Here is a 21,368-nt window from a genome sequence, read left to right on the forward strand (position 1 = left end):
TGCATGTGTTTGATGGCTGAAAATGAGAAAAAGGTCAACCACCATCATCCAAGTACGGAAGCTTTGAAAGTGCAGACTGTTAACAAGCATTTAACTACTTTAATAAAACCAAAGAACTGCAGATGCTGGAGATGTGACACAATTTCAAACATTTCTGGAGAAACTCAGCATATCTGGCAGCATCCATGGGAAGAAAGCAGAGTTAATGTTTTGAAGAAGAGATACTGGACTCTTCGTGCAGATGCTGCCAGACCTGATAAGTTTGCCAGAAATTTCTGTTTTTATTTGGTTACTTTAATTGGCCTGTTTATGAATCATATTGCATAGTTCAGGACTTTCCTACTGTCCGTTTTTTGATTTATTTTATACTTTTGGAGTGGAATAGTGGCTCAGTAGTTTGCAAGGCTGTCTCACAGTACCAGGGACCTAGGTTTGATTCCATCCTCTGACGACTGTCTGTGTGGAGTCTGCACATTCTCCCCGTGTCTGTGTGGGTTTCCTCCAGATGCTTTGGTTTCCTCCCACAATCCAAAGATATGCACGTTAGGTGAATTGGCCTAAAGTATTCAAGGATGTGTAGGTTGGGTGCATTAGACGTGGTTAAATGTAGGGGAATGGGTCTGGGTGGGTTACTGTTCCTATAACTCCATGGTCTTGATTTCAAATTCTTTAGAATTTAGAATCCCTACAGTGTGGTAACAGGCCATTTGACCCAACAAGTCCACACCCACCCTCCGAACTGCATAGCACCCAGACTCACTCCCCTACCCTTTCCCTGCATTCCTCATGGCTAATCCATATATCCCTGGACGGCATGGCCAATCCACCTAACCTGCACATCTTTGGACTGTGGGAGGAAACCAAAGTATCTGGAGGAAACCCACGCAGACACGGGGAGAATGTGCAAACTCCACACAGACAGCTGCCCAAGGCTGGAATCAGACCCAGGACCCTGGCGCTGTGAGGCAGCAGTGCTCATCCCTGAGCCAACCTGCTACCCCATTAGAAGACAAAACTCTCAAAACCTCATGAAGTAATCACCTATCTGCTTATCTAATTAATGCCTCTGGATTTCTGCTCTTAGGTCTTCATGTCTTTCATTTTCACTTGAACTACTTCTTGGAATTTTTAAAGAAATACCAGATTTATACCTCCTCTCCCCTCACTCACCAAATTCATAAATTATTACTCTGCTGAAGCATACACTGTCAGAGTAAACCCAGGTATGATATTATGGAGCTTGCTACCTCCCACTATTTCTCCATTCAAAGTATCACTCGCAACTCCAGCTGTCACTCTGTCCAGCACATCCTCTCCCAATCAAAGGTCACTCACGAATCTCCTATATGACCTTCTGCCAGGCAGGTACGGCCTGGACTGCAGGCTAACCCACTCTACAGACAGCCAACCAACATTTCAAGTGAGGGAAAATAAGCCCAAAAATGGTCCAAGTGTTCTACTGCCAACTTCAACAGGAACACAGGCAGTCACAGTTTTCTGGAAATAGAACTTGTGGCATGCTGTTCATTCAGTGTTCATTTCTCCACTTCACGCCAACACTCCAGCCACACCAACTCCCACTTTGCAAACCACTGTAGATTGTTGAATTTATGAGGCACAGTGGCAGTATCCCTACCTCTGAACCTGAAAGTCCAGGTTCAAGTCTGATCTGCTCCCACAATGTGTCATAACATCTCTGATTGGAAAATATCCACATTCATTTGTTTATCAAGCTTATAAACAACTGTTTCACCATTTCGTAAACTTAGAAGCAAATTTTGTATATGTACTGACTGGAACCAGATGGATCTTATTGACGGGTAGATCATTGATTGGGGTTATTAACCTGGGTCAATCAGGGAGCCTGGGCTGACAAATATAAACAGGGGATTCAAAATCTCCTCACTTCTGGGACTGACACTGAACTAGTTGGGCACAACCAATGTACTGTGCTCATATAAATAAAGGGTGACTTGGTGACGGGATACCAGCCTGTATGCAGTTATTTCAGCATGTCTTCAGCAGACCCAAATGGAGCATGTGAGGAGCAAACAGTTGAGCTTGAATGTATTGCCATTTTGTTCTGATTTATTACCATAGAGCCACAGAGATGTACAGCATGGAAACAGACCCTTCGGTCCAACCCGTCCATGCCAACCAGATATCCCAACCCAATCTAGTCCCACCTGCCAGCACCCAGCCAAACCTTTCCTATTCATATACCCTTCCAAATGCCTTTTAGATGTTGCAATTGTATTGCTATTTGCTTCACTACTTTTTAATGGGCTAACTTTCCAGATAACCAAGACCCCTGTGACAGTCTGGCATGAGCTTTGAAAAATGGCTTGATTCACTTTACCCTTAACCGGATTCTCTATGTTTCGAAATGGCATCTATACACTCGACTTCAAACATGTCTTTGTAGTAGTAAATCTTACTACCCTTTGGCCAAGGACATTTCATCTGAATTTTTTCTTATATTCGTTGGTGACTTTCTTGTATCGACGGCCTCTAGTTTGCTCTTCCTCATAGAGGAAATATTAATTCTAAATCAATTCTATCAAAACCTTACCTGATTTTAAAGACGTTGATTAAGCTACTCCTAGGCCTCCTTTCTCTGACAAAGGTTTGCCAATCTTTTCCTGATGTGTACCACCCATTTCTGGTCGCATCCTGGTACATTTTCTCTGCACCCTCTCCAACAACTCTTTTTTTTTAAAAATGTGATGGTCATAACTGCACATGGTACTCCAACTTTCGATAGAGGTTCAGCATAATCTTCCCAACTTATTTCTAAAAGGGATTGAATTGCAACATCTACTGGTTCATTTCTTTTTTAATGCCTTCCTAATAAAAGAGTGAATTTATTAATTGCTGAATGTAAGTCAAAAGGGTAAAAGAACCAATGTTCAGAAAACAAGAATTAGGAGGCAAGCGCAAAATGATAAAACATTTTAAAAATATATGCAAATTAGTGTCTAAATTGTTAATGAAGAGTGGATGGTTAAACATTGTAGTAAGTGCAGTGGATATTGCTGACATTGGTAACAGAACTGTCAGTTTTGAGTTTCTTGGCTTTTGGATTGCTTGAAAAATCTTTGTCCTGATTTCCTTCAACAGCAGCTGATAGGCAGCAATCCGAGTGAGACAGATGAAACAAAAAATTGCAGATGTTGAAAATTTGAAACATAAACAGAAATTGCTGGTGAAACTCTGCAGTTCTGATGACATATGTGGAGATAAAAGCAGAGTTAACATTTTGAGTCCAGTAACCTTTCCTCAAAATGAGAGTCACTTTGCTTCTTTTTGACCTGGGTGTGGAGTTGTTTAAATGTCTGTACTTGGAGTTGTGAATCTGAGGATACACTAGTCCATGTGTTAAGATATCAGGAAAATAATACACACAGAGTCATACAGCACGGAAATAGAGCTTCAGTCCAACTCGTCCATGTCGCCCAGATATCCTAAATAAATTTTGTCTCATTTGCCAACACTTAGCCTTTATCCCTATAAACCCTTCTAATTCATATAGCCATCCAGATGACTATTAAATGTTGTAATTGTAGAAGCCTCCACCACTTCATCTGGCAGTTCATTCCATCTACACTTCACCCTCTGCATGAAAAAGTTGCCCCTTAGGTCCCTTCTATATCTTTCCCCTCTCACCTTAAACCTATGCCCTCTATTTTTGGACACCTCTATTATGGAGAAAAGATTTTGTTTATTTACCCTATCCATGCCCCTTGTGATTTTCTAAACCTCTCAAAGGTCACCCTTCAGCCTCTGGCAGTCCAGAGATAATAGCCCCAGCCTATTCAATGTTTCTCTCCAGCTCAAACCTGCCAACATCCTTGTATATCTTTTCTGCACCCTTTCAAGTTTAACAACATTTTTCCTCTAGCAGGGAGACCAAAGTTGAATGCAGTACTTCAAAAGTGGCCTAACCAATGTCCTGTACAGCTGTTACATGACCTCCCAAATTGTTTGTCATTATGTAGAACTTCTGGCGCAAAGGAAGAGACCATTGTAAATCTTGAACTGGTTGTTTGTGCAATTCTTAGTACTCTGGTGCACACAATGCAGCTCACATTTGCTTGCTAGAAGTTGCATGTGTTCAACTGTGGGGACCTGTTCTGTGCAGGTAAACAGAACATGTTCATTGCGTTCATTTTTTTAATTAGACAGAAGTATGGTTGAGGCATTGCCATAGATAATACACCAGGAAATGATTGCTGCTGTTCCATAACCAATCAGCAGCCTTTTCTAATGCGGCATAAATTGTCGCTTCCTTTTGAAATGCAGTTGCATTTGCTGATGCCAGTCTACAAATGTCTCCATTCGCAGCCCATGCTGTTGCAATGCCTATGATGCCACTAGCTTTTGGAGCGCTGCTCCTTCTTTAGGTAGCTGTGGAGCAGGACCATAAGACACAGAACTTATGACAGAAGATCACAGTGTCATGCAGCTGAAATGATATAACCTAGGTTGCTGTTAAATCTTTCATCTTTTAGAATAGGTTGCAGGTTTCGGTTCATTAATATGTAAATCCCAGAACTTCTTTTAAGTCACATTCTGGAGATTACTTAAGGTTTTATAAAGAAAAATGACATCTCAGCTCAGACAATGCATTAAAGCTGTGAGGTTAGAGTCTGTCTGTATTCCAACCTTGAGTCAGACTAGCTCTATTTCCAAAGTGGAATTTATAAAATACTACATGGTTTGACTTCCTGACAATTGTGCGCTTTGTCAGCAAAATAGAATGTATCGGCAAATATAATTCTGCAAATGCAAAGTCACCTAATAGACTTACATGTGTGTGTATCTACCATGAGAGAGAGAGTGTGAGCATTTGCGTATGAGTGTGAGTGCGCATGAAAGTGTATGCATTTCCATGTGTGCATGCTTGGTAAAGTGTGTGTGAGTGTGATGGCTTGAATGAACACATTAAAAACACAATTTGTTGTCTGAAGAATTCTAACATTAGGTGTAACCACATAACTCTGTTGGAACTGATCAAAAATCAGTATGTTTTTGTATTTCCTGCAATTAGGAATTTTAAAAGTCCTGAAGTGGTAGGCAAGTATCCAGTTAATTGGCAGTTATCACGATGTAGCCAGCAAATGTTACTTGAGTACAGTGTCCACTGTAAAAAACCTCAAGAAGGGAGATAAGAGTGTCTGGGGAACATTACGAAGGACTGGGACTGGACCACAAACCTGTCCATCTTTCTGTCCATTTTGTTTTTAGAAATACATTGAGATTGCTGAGGTAAGGTTGAACTGTATAAGATGCTGTACCAGTCAGCCAATTACAAAGGGATAACTCAGTGTCGTTGACCAATCGCAATCAAAGGAGGGTGTGTGCATTCTAAATTTAAACTGTATAAGTGAAGGCAGTCTGAAGATTTTGCATGCCTTACTGGTCTGGAGAAATGAAGCTATAAATTGCAACAAAGGAAACCTGACATCACCCTTTGACTCAGACTGTCATTGGAAACTATGAGATCTAAGAGCAGTAAAAGTTGGACAGTTTCCTGATCATTTCTGTGATGGAAAGAAATTGGAACCTCTCCCATCATTATCCATGTGGATCAGATTAGTGCCAGTAGTGTTGGAATACAATCACCATTCCATCTGGGCTAAGTTAGGACTTGTCTCCTTGCTCCAGCCATGATGGAGTCTCACCTTGTGCCTCATACCTGCCTTTAAGCAGGGAGGTGACATTTCTCTCAGCCTAGATTGAAGATTCTTAAACACGCTGATCAAAACAATCCCAAAAGCAGAATAATTATTGCTTCGAAATAAATATTCAGAGAAAGAACTGCCGATGCTGGAAATCTCAAACAAGAACAGAAATAAGCTGGAGAAACTCAGCAGGTCTGGCAGCATCTGTGGAAAGAAAGTAGACTCAATGTTTCGGGTCCAGTGACCCTTCTTCAGAGCTGACTGTAGCTAGGAAAAGGTTGGTACACCTGCTAAAGGTGGGGTTGGGGAAGAAGGACTAGTAAGTGGAGATGGAGCCCACAGAGAGAGAGAGAGAAACAACCAACTTGTTGGACAAAGGAATGGATAATGGTGAGCTGAGGAGAAAGGAGAGCTACTATTAGGGACCATTACTGGGTGAATAATTATTGCTACAAATTAGTTAGATTCCATATGCCATTTACTGGTAACAAAAACAGAACATGTTGGAGAAACTCAGCAAGTCTGGCCGCATATGAGGGGAGGAAACAAGTTTAACCTTTCCAGTCCAGTGACCCTCCTTCAGAACCGGTAGCATCTCGGAAAAGTTGGATTTATTTTGATGTCATTTATTGGTCACGTTTAAAATACTAAAATGTCAAGAAGTGTGGTGCTGAAAAAGCACAGGCGGTCAGGCAGCATCCGAGAGCAGGAGAGTCGACATTTCCAGCATAAGCTTTCACACCCATTCCTGATGAAGGGCTTATGCCTGAAATGTAGACTCTCCTGCTCCTGGGATACTGCCTGACCTGCTGTGCTTTTCCAGCACCACACATTTTGACTGTGATCTCCAGCACCTGCAAGTCCTCACTTCCTCCTGGTTAAATCCTAAAATGTGTCAGGCAAAAAAAAAAGATTAAGGCACTACGCTGTAAAATTGCAAAATAAGATTTTGTATTTGAAAAGACGATGTGTTCATTTTATCTTGATCTAACAGTTTGTGACATTCCCACAGGAGAACAACCAAGCAGTCAGGGAAGGTGTTAACTCGTTGATCTGCTGTTAACAAAGTGAAACATTCCCAAATAACTAACAATCTAGGAAACATTTGGTTGGTTTCGTCTCACACATTCTCTTCCTCCTTGGAAACCAAATCTCCTATTCTCCCAACAAAGTAGAAGAGATTTCACACGGCCGATGCCATTAAGGAAAGACGGCGAATATTTGTAAGTGTGTGTAAAAAAAAAAGTCCTTTGGTATAAATACGTGACTGCGAAGCTGTGAAGAGAGACAAAACAAATCAAAACAGTGTTCTACCATTGTCGCCTTTGGACATGTCCAGCGTTGAGAATTGAATTGTACATTGTAAGTTGAGTTAGCCCCACTGTCTGAAAGGAGTGGTTGAATCCCCCATGATGTCATATAGAAACCCAGTTGTGCAGCTGCCAAACAGATTCCCTGTAATACCATCGAGAGCAAAGAGAGCTGCGGGTGGAATAGCAAAGCATGCATGCAGCTGACTTTTAGGTCAACAAAATATCCGGAATGGTTTAAACCATACGCCCGATTTAACCTTTCCATAAAACGGTAAGTGAGGATGTATTTTTCTTTAAGCAAACGTGTTTCCTTGTACAAAAGTCAATCCAGATACTTTAAAGCGGCGATTAAACTGACAATTCAGTGCTTGCTTTACGTTCTGTGATAATTTCCTGTTTTGCAATGGATACTGTCAGACAATGTCATTGGAATTTGGGGTGGGGGGAGAAAAGGCGTGGTTTTGCAGCAAAACATCTGGAGGGCAGACTATTGTTTCAGAACACAAAGAGTGTCGAACTGCTCAGAGATAATGCACCCTTTACAGTGGGCAGCTGAGGAGGCTAGCCTGTCAAAAGTGCTTTCCTCTGTCTCTTAGATGTATCTCCTTTTTATTGTAGCATTAGATATGAATGTAAACGTATCAAGATAGATAGAACTAATTAGATATTGCTATATCTGTCATTCTTGAGCCAAAAAACCCCAAGCCACTCAGATTAAAATAATGTACCAAATGAACCAGCCAAAGATCGTAATTGAAAGTATTAGTGTGCATTATGGCTTGGGGAAGGGATGTAACCTACTCACTAATTCGTATTCGAGCTAATTGCCAAATGGTAGCAGATAATCTGTCTAATGCATAAATGTTGATCTGAAGTTTGCTATTTTTAATATAAATCAGTATTAAAAAAGAACATAAATATTTTTCATAAGATTTGAGTGATCCCTGTTGGGAGTTCAAAATGTTCCTGTCATTTTTTCTTTAATTATAGCAAGAACAGTATCACAATACAAAATTCTCAATTGGATAGTTCTGAAATTAATTTGCGACTTACTGCTCTTTTATAGCTGGTAAGGAATAACATATTTAGTTGTGTTGCATGATTAATATACCAATAGACCCACATATCTGCTGGTTCAGACAATTGGAGAAGATAGTTTGCTAAATACCTAATTAGTTTATCCTTATTCTGTGTTAAAGCAGGTTTGAAAAATGGTTCCTAAATGTAAATAATCATTATACAAAGCTATATTCTCCAGTTTACGACAGATAAAATCACCATCATTTCCAGAACTGAATAATTTGAGGGTAATTTACAGTGATGTCAATTATATTCTCATTCCCAAAAATGAAGCTGTTTATTTCTAAGACCATAAGAAAATAGAGAAACAAAAAAAAATCGAAGAACTAAGGATTCTGGAAATCAGAAACAAACAGGAATTGCAAGAAAAACTCAGTTATGGAAAAGGATCACTGGACTTGAAATGTTAACTTGTCTTTGTCTCCATAGATGCTGCCAGACCTGCTGAGTTTTACCAGCAATTTCTTTTTGTGTATAAGAAAACAGAGTCAAAGAATTTGGTGCTGGAAAAGCACAGCTGGTCAGGCAGCATCCAAGGAGCAGGTGTGTCAATGTTTCGAACATAAGTTGTTCATCAGGAAGAGAAATAAGAAAACAGAGGCCCAATTGCTTTAGTTAATGTTCGGGATTTCGAACCAAGGACTGGAAGTAACTTTTAGTTCAAATGAGATATAAATCAAGGAATTATAAATACAAATGGAAAGAAGGAGACCATTCAATTCTTCTGTTATTCCATTAGATCATGGCTGATCTTTACCTCAGCTCCATGGAGTTGACTTAGCTCTATGCTTAATACTCTAACCTAACAAAGAGCAATTAATCAGACTTTTGAAACCTCTAGTTGTCCCAGAATGTGCAGTCTTTTGGGACAGAGCATTTTAGATTTTTACTACCTTTAATATAGAAAGATGCTGCCTGATTTTTCTCCTGAAATTGCTTAGCTGCGATTTTAAAGTTGTATTTCCTTGTCTTATAATCTCCCTTCCACAGATACCATTTAAAATCCTTTTCACATTTTAAAAGGCTCAATTAGATTACCCCTCAACCTTCTGTATTCTAGCATACAAGCCAAGTTTATGCAACCTGCCTTCATAATCAAACCTTGAACACTTGGATCATTATGATCAGTTTATCTCTTCTGAGGAAGCCAGTCAAGAAATTATTAACAATATCCAATAAAAATGTTAAGATCATGGAGTCTGTAGAGAATAGTCAATATAGCTTTGAAAGCCAAAGGGCAGCTTGACAAATTTACTTGAAGTCTATTAGGAAGCAGACAAATTACTATTGACAGATAGCTATCAAATTAAACTAAAGGTATCTCAGGACATGATTGATAATGTTTTAAACATTAAGAAATAATTCTCACTTTGTGGAGTGAAAAATATGTTTGTTAAACATTTAACTACATTTAGAAGTTCATTGACTATTATGCAAGCAAATTTCTACGAGATCTTAAGAAGCTGACATATGATCAGGTTGATGTTATGTGAGAGAAGAATATTGGCCAAGACACTGATAAACATCTATTTGAACAGCGGCAAAGGATTCTGAAGGTTGCCTGAACCATAAGAACAGATACACTAGACTACAGTTCTGATTCCATCATCCAAAGGACAGATGAAAGAAGTTTAAGACCAAAGAAATTAACAGTAAATTAATTATTTAATTGCAAACTGGCTAGGCAGTGAAAGGTAATAATAAATGATTATTATTAATAATAAATAATAATAATAATTCTCTTATCTTGGACTATTAACAGTAGAATGCCAAGAACGTGATTCTATTTCCTCAGCTACAGAAGTGAAATGAAGTGCTTTTACCTAGAATATTATGCTTCGTGTCAATTATTTTGAAGATGAACAAGCGAAATGTATTTCTAGAATGATGTACTTTCTGATGAAACCAGGGGTTAATGCATTCAAAAAGTTTCAATGAAATTCTAAATATCTGCTGCAACCAACATGTGTTTATTAAAGATAATTTGTATTTAAACAGGATGAATCAAACTTAGCAGAGTCTCTTGTTGCCCTGGCTCTCCCTGAAGGCCTAGTTTAAATCCCACCTGCTCCAGAAATCTCTAGGTTGATTTAAACACACCAATGAAAATGGAGAAAATGTAAATTTAATCAATTAATATGAAGCAGTTGACATCAAGGCTGATGAAGTATTTAATTTTTAAAACAAAGACCTTTTTTTACTGTATTTGAGTAGTTGATTTATTGTACACTGTATAGGATTCTGATTTGGGATTTCACATTCCGAAGTGTTGACACTTACAGCCTGAGGTTTTGCTATAGATAATTGAAAGGAGATGGGATCCAGGTTTTTTGTCATGTTGATAAATATGAATAATTTAGATGCAAACTGTTTAGCTTGAAGTGCAGTATACTAAAGGGCTCAGGTGCAAAATCAGGAAAACTAGGAAGTTAAATGAACTTAAACCTAAACTTACACACTTTGTATAAGAAATGGTTTTATTGATTAAATATTGTGTTGTCTATAATTTAAACATGTGAGGGAGTATTTAACTAAGAATGGATCAGACGGTGACAAGTTTGAATGACATGTTCAAAACCAGCACAGATGTCGATGTTTCTGATGCGGTGAGGATGACAGATGAGTCATCTGTAGCTGGCCAGAGTTGAGCAGCGTGGGCAGGAGGAATTGAATACTCTTTCAAGTTTCCTTGACTACCTAACGAAGGCCACAAGAAAATTTGATAAAAATTTAACTTTTCTTAAGTTGGCCACCACCCTCATGCTGATCAAACTGAAGAATTTGAAGACAGAGCGAAATCTGCACAATCTGTGGAGAAATAATTTTATCTGATTTAGTACTTCTATGTTCATATCTTTACAACATTGAATATTATTACATAAGCTTTTCCTAGTTTGTATGGATCTAAAACCATCATACTGAATGGTGGAATGCGTTCAAACATATTGTTGCATTTGCATTTCTGACAGTGCATATAATACTTCATTTGTATATTTGGTGATTTTGTTTGGCTGACCCTGGAAAACGTACAGCTCCATGAAGGGATGTTACCTCTATACCAAATACTAGGGCCAGGATTTCACCAACCCAGGAAGCAAGAGTGGGTGTGTCCTAAATTAGCAGCAGAAGGCAGGGGGAGAGATAGTCTCAAAGAAGGGAATGGCAGCAACCCAATTAATGACCACTTTACCATAACACTGGGATTTTACTGATATTCAAATGGCACTCTCTCATATGATGATCCGGTTCGGTGGTACTGAAGCAGCCACAAGCCTAGAGACAGAGGATTCCTTGGAAAGGAACAACAGAGGTCATCCATCTCAAGGCACTATGTTTTAAAGAGTCCCACCAGTGGTTATGGCTTCCCCCAACACACACAATTGAAATACCACTTCTGGAGCACTCACATCATCTGAAACGTGGGGCTGACCAGCTTGGCCCTGGCACATTGAAAAGGCTTCTTACCTGGAGGAACTATTTCTTATCACTGCCTCAGAGACATAACCTTTGTTTTCTTTTTATTCTTTTATCATATCCTGAAGTGCTCTTACACACAAATGAACATTTCTTTCCTCATCACCAAATCACCTAAGGTTTTTTTTCATCGATGAAACACCACCAGGAAATCATCTATGTTTTCCAATTGATTCATTTATATGCAAAGCCCATTAAGGGCATTGCGGAGCACCCTTTAATTTTTACAATCGACATGTTCAGAGCTGTTATGACACACAAGTGGGAGACTCAAATCCAGGCCTCCTGGCTCAGAGAAAGGGACACTACCTTCATACCACAAAACCCTTTTAAGTTATGTTATTTTTAAAATTGCGGATGGCATGGTGGCTCACTGGTTAACACTGCTGCCTCACAGTGTTAGGGACCTGGGTTCGATTCCTGCCTCAGACGACTGTGTGGAATTTGCACATTCTCCCCGTGACAGCGTGGGCTTCCTCCAGCTGGTCCAGTCTCTTCCCACAATCCAAAGATGTGCAGATCAGGTGAATTGACCATGCTAAATTGCCCATAATGTTAGGTACAGGGGTAAATAAAGGGTAGGAGAATGGGTCTGAGTGGATTACTCTTCCGGAGGGTCGGCGTTGACTTGATGGGCCAAAGGACCTATTTCCATACTGTAGGGAATCTAATCTAATTATCTTTAACTGTCAGGAGATCTAACTATAAACCAACAGGTATAACCTGCAGATCTAATTATAAACACCCTTTGGTTTTTATTTGATTTTATTCCTAGAAGTGCTACCACACACAAGTGAGTGACTTTCCCACCACCGAAATCACTGTGAGTTTTCTTTGTTGTTTTAATATTTATAGGCAAAGCCTGTTAACCATCAAGAGTGAGGGAGAGATAGGGAGAAGGGGAAGTGACTAACTAAAACTGGTGCCCATCTTTCTCTACAGGCATTGAGAGCAAGGTCTGCTTTATATCTTCCTTCCAAACCAACCTGCTCAGGACTTGTTAGGACACACGTCTGGAGCAGGTGGGACTTGAATCCATATCCCTTGGCTCAGGGATAGGGACATTACCAATGCCCCACAAGGGTCCTTTCTGGTGCTGCTTTATCTTTTTTTACAAAATCCACGAAGCTCTACTAATAACCTGTCTAACTGTTAGGTTCTTTTATTCTTGAGATTCTTAACACACTTGATGCAACTACAACACACTAACGTCTGTGAACAAGCAACCAAATTTGTTATGCACTGTACAGTATACGCTTTCTGGAGGAACCTTTAACACACACCTTACAGAGCTTCCAGTGTTGTGGCAAAAGCTGTCTCTGAGCGAAGGAAACAGTCTTTCCTTTATACGAACTCTCAACATCACAGTTAGCACTGCCCTCAAGACAACCCTGTGCCAACCCTTCATAGTCACATGTCACTTAAGATACAACACAGTGACCACCCCACCTCCACAAACAATGTAATGCAAACCATCCCTTAATGGTCAAAAATATGTTGCAATTTTTTTTTTGTAACTATAGGGGAGTAGTCAAATTCAAACTGTATAATTCTTATTGATTTCTGGATGAAAATGTAAATCATCCCTGAACGACAAGGAAATGGCCATGTAAACTCCTACATTCCACCCATAAGACAAAGATACACCAACTACCACCTTCTCCACCCCCCCCCCCCTCCACCCCCCTACCACTCCCCACCCACCCGCCTCCCCAGGGCATTTAATTTCTTGCAGGTCAGTAGAGCAAATTAACTCTTTAACATCTCATTCCCTCCTTTTATCATTCCATGATCACCACCTAGATAGGGGATGAGAAAGGCACAACCAATTTATTCATAAGAATCTTACAGCCAGTACTGAAGCAAGTTATTGGCACACAACATGCAATGATTATAACAACAAAAATTACTAGTCCGTGGAGTAGATAAGATGTCAAAAAAAGTTCACCAGTAAAGTTCTTAAATCCGCAGTCCTTAGTGACCACTCCCCTCCAAGTTGAGTGGAAACGAGCCAGTTCTCCATAATCTCCTTCGGTAAAGTCCAACCTGAAAACAAAATTCAGTCTGTCCTTGTGCATCACTCCATGGATAAATCTTGGAGAAGGGCAATTAAATACTTAACAAAACTGACGGGACTTCCAGCCTTCCAGAGATACTTCAGATGGAGGATACCAGTGCACCTGAGCGTGCACTGCAGCAGCAGGCCAGGTGAATGCAGCATTCTTTGCTTCTTCTGCTCCCGTTCTGCTGTTAAATGTAACAAAGCCAACTGGTTGTTGTGATGTTAGCTTGATCAGTGAACCTTCATAACCCTTAAATGATCGAAAGAGAAGTTAAAGCTCACGTGGTGTAATGTCCATAGGAAGACCACTGACAAAAAGCGTACCAACCTCCTCTTCACTGTTGTTAGGTTCTTCACTTTTTGTGCTTATGACTGAGGAACTGATTGAATTTGTTGGATCAGGTTGTGGAGGGGTGGTCAGTGGTCCGAAGGTATGCTTTACCTGTGAATGGAGACACTGTAGAGATGATGTTAGCTGCTGAAAGTATCTTTGCATTTCCTCTCTCATTCCCTCCTGACCAAGGTGGTTATCAGGTCTGAAGACAGTCACACATTTAACTACAATTAATTGTGTCTGCCTATTTCAACATTCTTTGAATTCTTGAAGTCTGTTACTCTGTTCACTATTTATGACATTATCAAGTTGTATACAATCCATAAACTTATAAATTATGTTGTCTAAACAATTAAGTCATTTATAAACAACAATCAATGGTCCTAAAATCAAACCCACAGGTACTGCATTTAGGTTATTCAAAAATTATTTTTCGACTAATGGGGAAGGCAGATGAACTCAGGGCATGGTTAGGAATGTGGGACTGGGATATCATCGCAATTATAGAAACATAGCTCAGAGGTAGACAGGACTGGCAGCTTAATGTTCCAGGATACAGGGCAAGAGTTATAGCTGGGGTCAGGGAAATTATGATGCGGTGAGGCATGACTTAGGATGTGTGGCTTGGAAAAGTAGACTCCAAGGCAAGAGTGTAAATGATATGTGGAGCTTGTTCAAGGAGCAACTATTGAGTGTCCTTGATAATTATGTACCTGTCAGGCAGGGAGGAAAGGGTCGTGCGAGGGAGCCGTGGTTTAATAAGGAATTGGAATCCCTTGTTAAATGGAAGAGGGCGGCCTATCTCAAGATGAGACGTGAAGGTTCAATTGGGGCGATTGAGAGTTATAGGGTAGCCAGGAAGGACCTGAAGAGAGAGCTAAGAGCAGCAAGGAGGGGACATGAAAGGTCCTTAGTCGGTAGGATTAGGGAAAACCCTAAGGCTTTCTATAGGTATGTTAGGAATAAAAGAATGACTAGGGTAGGAATAGGTCCAGTCAAGGATAGTAGTGGGAAGTTGCGTGTGGAGGCGGTAGAGATTGGGGAGACACTGAATGAATACTTTTCTTCAGTATTTACTCAGGAACAGGGCATTGTCGTCGATGTGAATACTGAGTCACAAATAAGTAGAATGGATGGCTTTGAGGTATGTAGAGAAGAGGTGTTGGAAATCCTGGAAAAGGTGAAAATAGATAAGTCCCCTGGGCCTGATGGCATTTATCCTAGGATTCTCTGGGAAGCAAGGGAGGAGATTGCAGAGCCATTGGAATTGATTTTTATGTCCTCTTTGTCTACAGGAATAGTGCCAGAAGACTGGAGGATAGCAAATGTGGTTCCCTTGTTCAAAAAGGAGAGTAGGGATAACCCTAGTAACTATAGGCCGGTGAGTCTCACTTCTGTTGTGGGCAAAGTCTTAGAGAGAATTGTAAGGGATAGGATTTATGCACATCTGGATAGGAATAATGTGATCAAGGATAGTCAGCATGGTTTTGTGAAGGGCAGGTCGTGCCTCACAAACCTTATTGAATTCTTTGAAAAGGTGACGAAGGAGGTTGATGAGGGGAAAGCGGTAGATGTGGTATATATGGATTTTAGTAAGGCGTTTGATAAGGTTCCCCATGGTAGGCTACTGCAGAAAATACGGAGATATGGCATTGAGGGTGAGTTGGAGGTTTGGATTAGGAATTGGCTGGATGGAAGAAGACAGAGGGTAGTAGTTGATGGCAAAGTTTCTTCATGGAGTGCCGTCACTAGCGGTGTTCCGCAAGGATCTGTTTTGGGACCATTGCTGTTTGTCATTTTTATAAATGACCTGGAAGAGGGGTTAGAAGGTTGGGTGAGCAAGTTTGCGGATGATACGAAAGTCGGAGGAGTTGTTGACAGTGAGGAAGGATGTGGCAGGTTACAGCAGGATATAGAGAAGCTGCAGAGCTGGGCAGAAAGGTGGCAAATGGAATTCAATGTAGCTAAATGTGAGGTGATTCACTTTGGGAAGAATAACAAAAAGATGGGGTACTGGGCTAATGGTCGGATACTTGGTAGTGTGGATGAGCAGAGGGATCTTGGTGTCCATGTACACAGATCTCTGAAAGTTGCCACCCAGGTAAATAGTGCGGTGAGGAAGGCATATGGCGTACTGGCTTTTATTGGTAGAGGAATTGAGTTCCGGAGTCCTGAGGTCATGATGCAGTTGTATAAAACTCTGGTGCGGCCGCATCTGGAATATTGTGTGCAGTTTTGGTCGCCATACTATAGGAAGGATGTGGAGGCACTGGAACGGGTGCAGAGGAGGTTTACCAGGATGTTGCCTGGTATGGAAGGAAGATCGTATGAGGAAAGACTGAGACACTTGGGGCTGTTTTCATTAGAGAAAAGAAGGTTTAGGGGTGACTTGATTGAGGTGTACAAGATGATTAGGGGGTTAGATAGGGTTGATAGTGTGAACCTTTTCCCGCGTATGGAGTCGGGTATTACAAGGGGGCATAGCGTTAAATTAAGGGGGGGTAGATATAGGACTGAAGCTAGGGGTAGGTTCTTCACTCAGCGAGTCGTAAGTTCATGGAATGCCCTGCCAGCAGCAGTGGTGGACTCTCCCTCTTTATGGGCATTTAAGCGGGCATTGGATAGGTATATGGAGGATAGTGGGTTAGTATAGGTTAGGTGGGCTTGGATCGGCGCAACATCGAGGGCCAAAGGGCCTGTACTGCGCTGTATTCTTCTATATCTATGTCTATGATACAAATGCTACAGGAAGGACAGAAAGGGAGGCAAGAGAGGAGGGGGAGTGGCGTTTTTGATAAGGGACAGCATTACAGCTGTGCTGAGGGAGGATATTCCCAGAAATACATCCAGAGAAGTTATTTGGGTGGAACTGAGAAATAAGAAATGGATGATAACCTTATTAGGATTGTATAATCGACACCATAATAGTCAGAGGGAAATTGAGGAACAAATTTGTAAGGAGATCTCAGTTGTCTGTAAGAATAATAGGGTGGTTATGATAGAGGATTTTAACTTTCCAAACATAGACTGGGACTGCCATAGTGTGCAGGGTTTAGATGGAGAGGAATTTGTTAAGCATGTACAAGAAAATTTTCTGATTCAGTATGTGGATATACCGACTAGAGAAGGTTCAAAACTTGACCTACTGTTAGGAAATAAGGCAGGGCAGGTGACTGAGGTGTCAGTGGGGGAGCACTTTTGGGGCCAGTGACCATAATTCTATTAGTTATAAAATAGTGATGGAAAAGGATAGACCAGATCTTAAAGTTAAAGTTCTAAGTTGGAGAAAGGCCAATTTTGATGGTACTGGCAAGAACTTTCAAAGACTGACTGGGGGCAGATGTTCACAGGTATAGGGATGGCTGGAAAATGGGAAGCCTTCAGAAATGAGATAACAAGAGTGCAGAGACACCATATTCCTGTCAGGGTGAAAGGAAAGGCTGATAGGTATAAAGGATGCTGTATGACTAAAGAAATTTAGGGTTTGATGAAGGAAAAAAAGAAGCATATGTCAGGTATAGACAGGATAGATCAATTGAATCCTTAGAAACATGTAAAGGCAATAGGAGTAGACTTAAGAGGGAAATCAGGAGGGCAGAAAGGGACATGAGATAGCTTGGCAAATAGAGTTAAGGAGAATCCAAAGGGTTTTTACAAATACATTAAGGACAACAGGGTAACTAGGGAGAGAATAGAGCCTCTCAAAGATCAGCAGAGTGGCCTTTGTGTGGAGCTGCAGGAGATGGGGGAGATACTAAACAAATATTTTGCATCAGTATTTACTGTGGAAAACAACATGGAAGATATAAACTGTAGGGAAATAGATGGTGACGTTTTGAAAACGAACGTCAGAGGAGGAAGTGCTGGATGCCTTGAAATGCATAAAAGTGGATAAATCCCCAGGATCAGATCAGGTGTACCCTCGAACTCTGTGGGAAACTAGGGAGTGATTGCTGGGCCTCTTGCTGAGATGCTTGTATCATTGATAGTCACAAGTGAAGAGCCAGAAGACTGGAGGTTGGCTAACATGGTGCGACTGTTTAAGAAAGGTGGTAAGGACAAGCCAGGGAATGAGAGACTAGTGAGCTTAACGTTGCTAGTGGGCAAGTTGTTGGATGGAATCCTGAGGGACAGGATGTACATAGATTTGGAAAGGCAAGGACCGATTAGGGATAGTCAACATGGCTTTGTGCGGGAGAGATCATGTCTCAAAAATTTGATTGGAGTTTTTTTGAAGAAGTAACAAAGAGGATTGATGAGGGCAGAGCGGTAGATGTGATCTGTATGGTCTTCAGTAAGGTGTTCAACACAGCTCCCCATGGGAGACCGATTAGCAAGGTTAGATCTCATGGAATACAGGGAGAACTAGTCATTTGGATACAGAATTGGCTCAAAGGTAGAAGACAGAGGGTGGTGGTGGAGGGTTGTTTTTGAGATTGGAGGCCTGTGACCAGTGGAATGCCACAAGGATTGGTGCTGGGTCCACTATTTTTCATCATTTATATAAATGATTTGGATGTGAGTATAAGAGGTACAGTTAGAAAGTTTGCAGATGACACCAAAATTGGAGGTATAGTGGACAGTGAAGAAGGTAACTAAAAGAGAAAATGCTGGAAAATTTCAGCAGGTCTGGCAGCATCTGTAAGGAGAGAAAAGAGCTGACATTTCGAGTCTAACTGACCCTTTGTCAAAGTTACAGATGCTGCCAGACCTGCTGAGATTTTCCAGCATTGTCTCTTTTAGTTTCAGATTCCAGCATCTGCAGTAATTTGCTTTTACCCAGTGAAGAAGGTAACCTTGGGTTACAACAGGATCTTGATCAGATGGGCCAATGGGCTGAGAAGTGGCAGATGGAGTTTAATGTAGATAAATACGAGATGCTGCATTTTGGGAAAGCAAATCTTAGCAGGACTTATATACTTAATGGTAAGGTCCTTAGGAGTGTGGCTGAACAAAGAGACCTTGGAGTGCAGGTTCATAGCTCCTTGAAAGTGGAGTCAAGGGGGGTGACCTTGTTGAGGTTTATAAAATCATGAGGGACATAGGATAGTGAAGAAGGCATTTGGTATGCTTTCCTTTATTGATCAGACTATTGACTACAAGAGTTAGGACGTTATGTTGCAGTTGTACAGAACATTGGTTCGGCCACTTTTGGAATATTGCAAGCAATTCTGGTCTCCTTCCTGTTGGAAGGATATTGTGAAACTTGAAAGGTTTAAGAAAAGATTTACAAGGATGTTGCCAGGCTTGGAGGATTTGAGCTATGAGAGAGGTTAAATAGGCTAGAGCTGTTTTCCCTGGAGTGTCGGAGGCTGAGGAGGTGACCTTGTTGAGGTTTATAAAATCATGAGGGACATGGATAAGATAAATAGACAAAGTCTCTTCCTTGGGGTGGTGGAGTCCAGAATTAGAGGGCATAAGTTTAGGGTGAGAGGGGAAAGACATAGAAGACATCTAGGGGACAACCTTTTCACACAGAGGGTGGTGAGTGTGTGGAATGAGCTTCCAAAGGAAGCGGTGGAGACTTGTACAATTGCAACATTTAAGAGGCATTTGGATGGGTATATGAACAGGAAGGGTTTGGAGGGATATGAGCCGGGTGCTGGCAGGTGGGACTAGATTGGGTTGGGATATCTGGTCGGCATGGACAAGTTGGATTGAATGGTCTGTTTCCATGTTGTATGTCTCTGCGACTCTATGATTCTAATGTGAAAGCTATCAGGAACACGGTGGCTCAGTGGTTAGCACTGCTGCCTCACAGCGCCAGGGACCCAGGTTCAATTCCCACTTTGGGCAACTGTCTGTGTGGAGTTTGCACATTCTCCCCGTGTCTGAGTGGGTTTCCTCCAGGTGCTCTGGTTTCCTCCCACAATCCAAAGATGTGCAGGCCAGGTGAATAGGCCATGCTAAATTGTCCATAGTGTTAGGTGCATTAGTCAAGAGTAAATGTAGGGGAATGGGTCTGGGTGGGTTACTCTTCGGAGGGTTGGTGTGGACTTGTTGGGCCGAAGGTCCTGTTTCCATATTGTAGGGGACCTTAAAAAAAAGTATTTCAAGAATCTGGAACAGCAAGAAACCAACAAATGGTTTCTGTGCTTTAAGCCATTTCAGAGGCAGTTTCAGTTCAGATTGAAATCTCAAATATTCATGGGAAACCAATGCAGAATACATTAAAATATGTTCTCCAAATGAAACTTCCCAAATAAAACAGTCGGAATTACAGTGGCAACTTGGGTAGAGATCAACATTCTTTGAATGTGCAATATGAAGGGGGCAAATGAAGACTTGACAATAATTAACAGAACTGAAACAGCTCTGCCTCAAGTTCTAATATTCTCTAAATTCTTAAAAAACATCAAAATTAAAATGCACTCTTCTTTTTGCAAAGATATTCTAATACAATACTCTTATCTGGCTCAAGCATGACCACTGACACGATCATTTTTAAAACATACAATTTTTTAAAACAGGCATTGTAGAATTTCAAACAAATCAGGGGCTTAAGGTCCTCAATCAATTTGTTTAAAGTTACAAGTTTGTAACTTTAAGAAAGGACCTAATGTTGTACAATTTCAATATAAAAACAAAATGTGCCTTAATACATAGCCCACAAAACACATTGAATTAAGATCCTGATTCAAATAAGGCAAAAAGTTACTTAAAAGGATTTTCTGAACCAGTGTTTTAACAAACCAACATATTTAAATATCAAATAGTCTCGACATGGCACAATGTACTTTGAAGCTTCTTTTTCTGACCCAAGTATTAGTACAACCTTAAGTTCAGCGTTTCTCTTTTTTTTTGCATCCTCTCGATGAAATTATACTCATAAAAAGAGAACGACCTCGCAGCGGACCACACGCACCGCAGTCCAAGCCACTCTCTTGCCCTAGAACAAAGACTCGCAGAGTCGAGTTCACAGCACAAAAACCTGGACAAACCTTCCCCAGCAGTCAATGCACTTTACTGTTGGGGGCTGAGTAGACCGGCTCCACTTTTTACCCCTTTTCCCAGTGAAGCGATGTCATCTAAGACTACTTCTGAGGAGAGGTGTGGGGCTCAAAGGCGATAATTTTAAGTACCAAATTCTAACCTTTTTTTTGAGCCTCAAATTTCACCACTAGATGACTCAAACTCCAATTCACTCCTGAGACTCTAATCCACATTTAACTGTGGGACTCAAACCCCAGGTTAGCTGTTGGGGACTCTAACCCTGATATACCACTTGGACTCCAACCTCGATTTAATCCCAATTCACCCCTTTTTAAAACCCAGCTTTGCACAAAGCGACTTGTTGGTGTGCAAGTTACCTCAAAGATTCCGTCACCACCAAGTCCCAGGTCAGCAGAGCAAATTAATTCTTTAATAGCTCATAACCAATTAATAATCCTTTGACTTTTAGGCCTGCTGTCTGAATTAAC

At 40.9% G+C, this 21,368-nt stretch overlaps 1 protein-coding gene across 12 annotated transcripts in view; it reads left to right on the forward strand.

Annotated features, from left to right (window-relative positions):
• The first annotated feature begins 7,144 nt into the window (after positions 1-7,144).
• Positions 7,145-21,368, forward strand: part of pkia (cAMP-dependent protein kinase inhibitor alpha) — a 139,338-nt gene continuing 125,114 nt past the window's right edge. For 3 of the 12 annotated variants that reach the window (XM_087985988.1, XM_043689119.2, XM_087985990.1), the window contains exon 1: positions 7,145-7,268. The gene's annotated coding sequence lies outside the window, so the exon portion shown is untranslated. The remainder of the gene's footprint in view (positions 7,269-21,368) is intronic. The other 9 variants (XM_087985983.1, XM_087985991.1, XM_087985981.1 and 6 more) reach the window with 7 other exon arrangements.

The sequence above is a fragment of the Chiloscyllium plagiosum genome, unplaced genomic scaffold (assembly GCF_037043375.1).
Source record: "Chiloscyllium plagiosum isolate Xiang-an unplaced genomic scaffold, Cpla_swu_hap1 HiC_scaffold_4, whole genome shotgun sequence".
In the NCBI taxonomy this organism is placed as follows: domain Eukaryota; kingdom Metazoa; phylum Chordata; class Chondrichthyes; order Orectolobiformes; family Hemiscylliidae; genus Chiloscyllium; species Chiloscyllium plagiosum.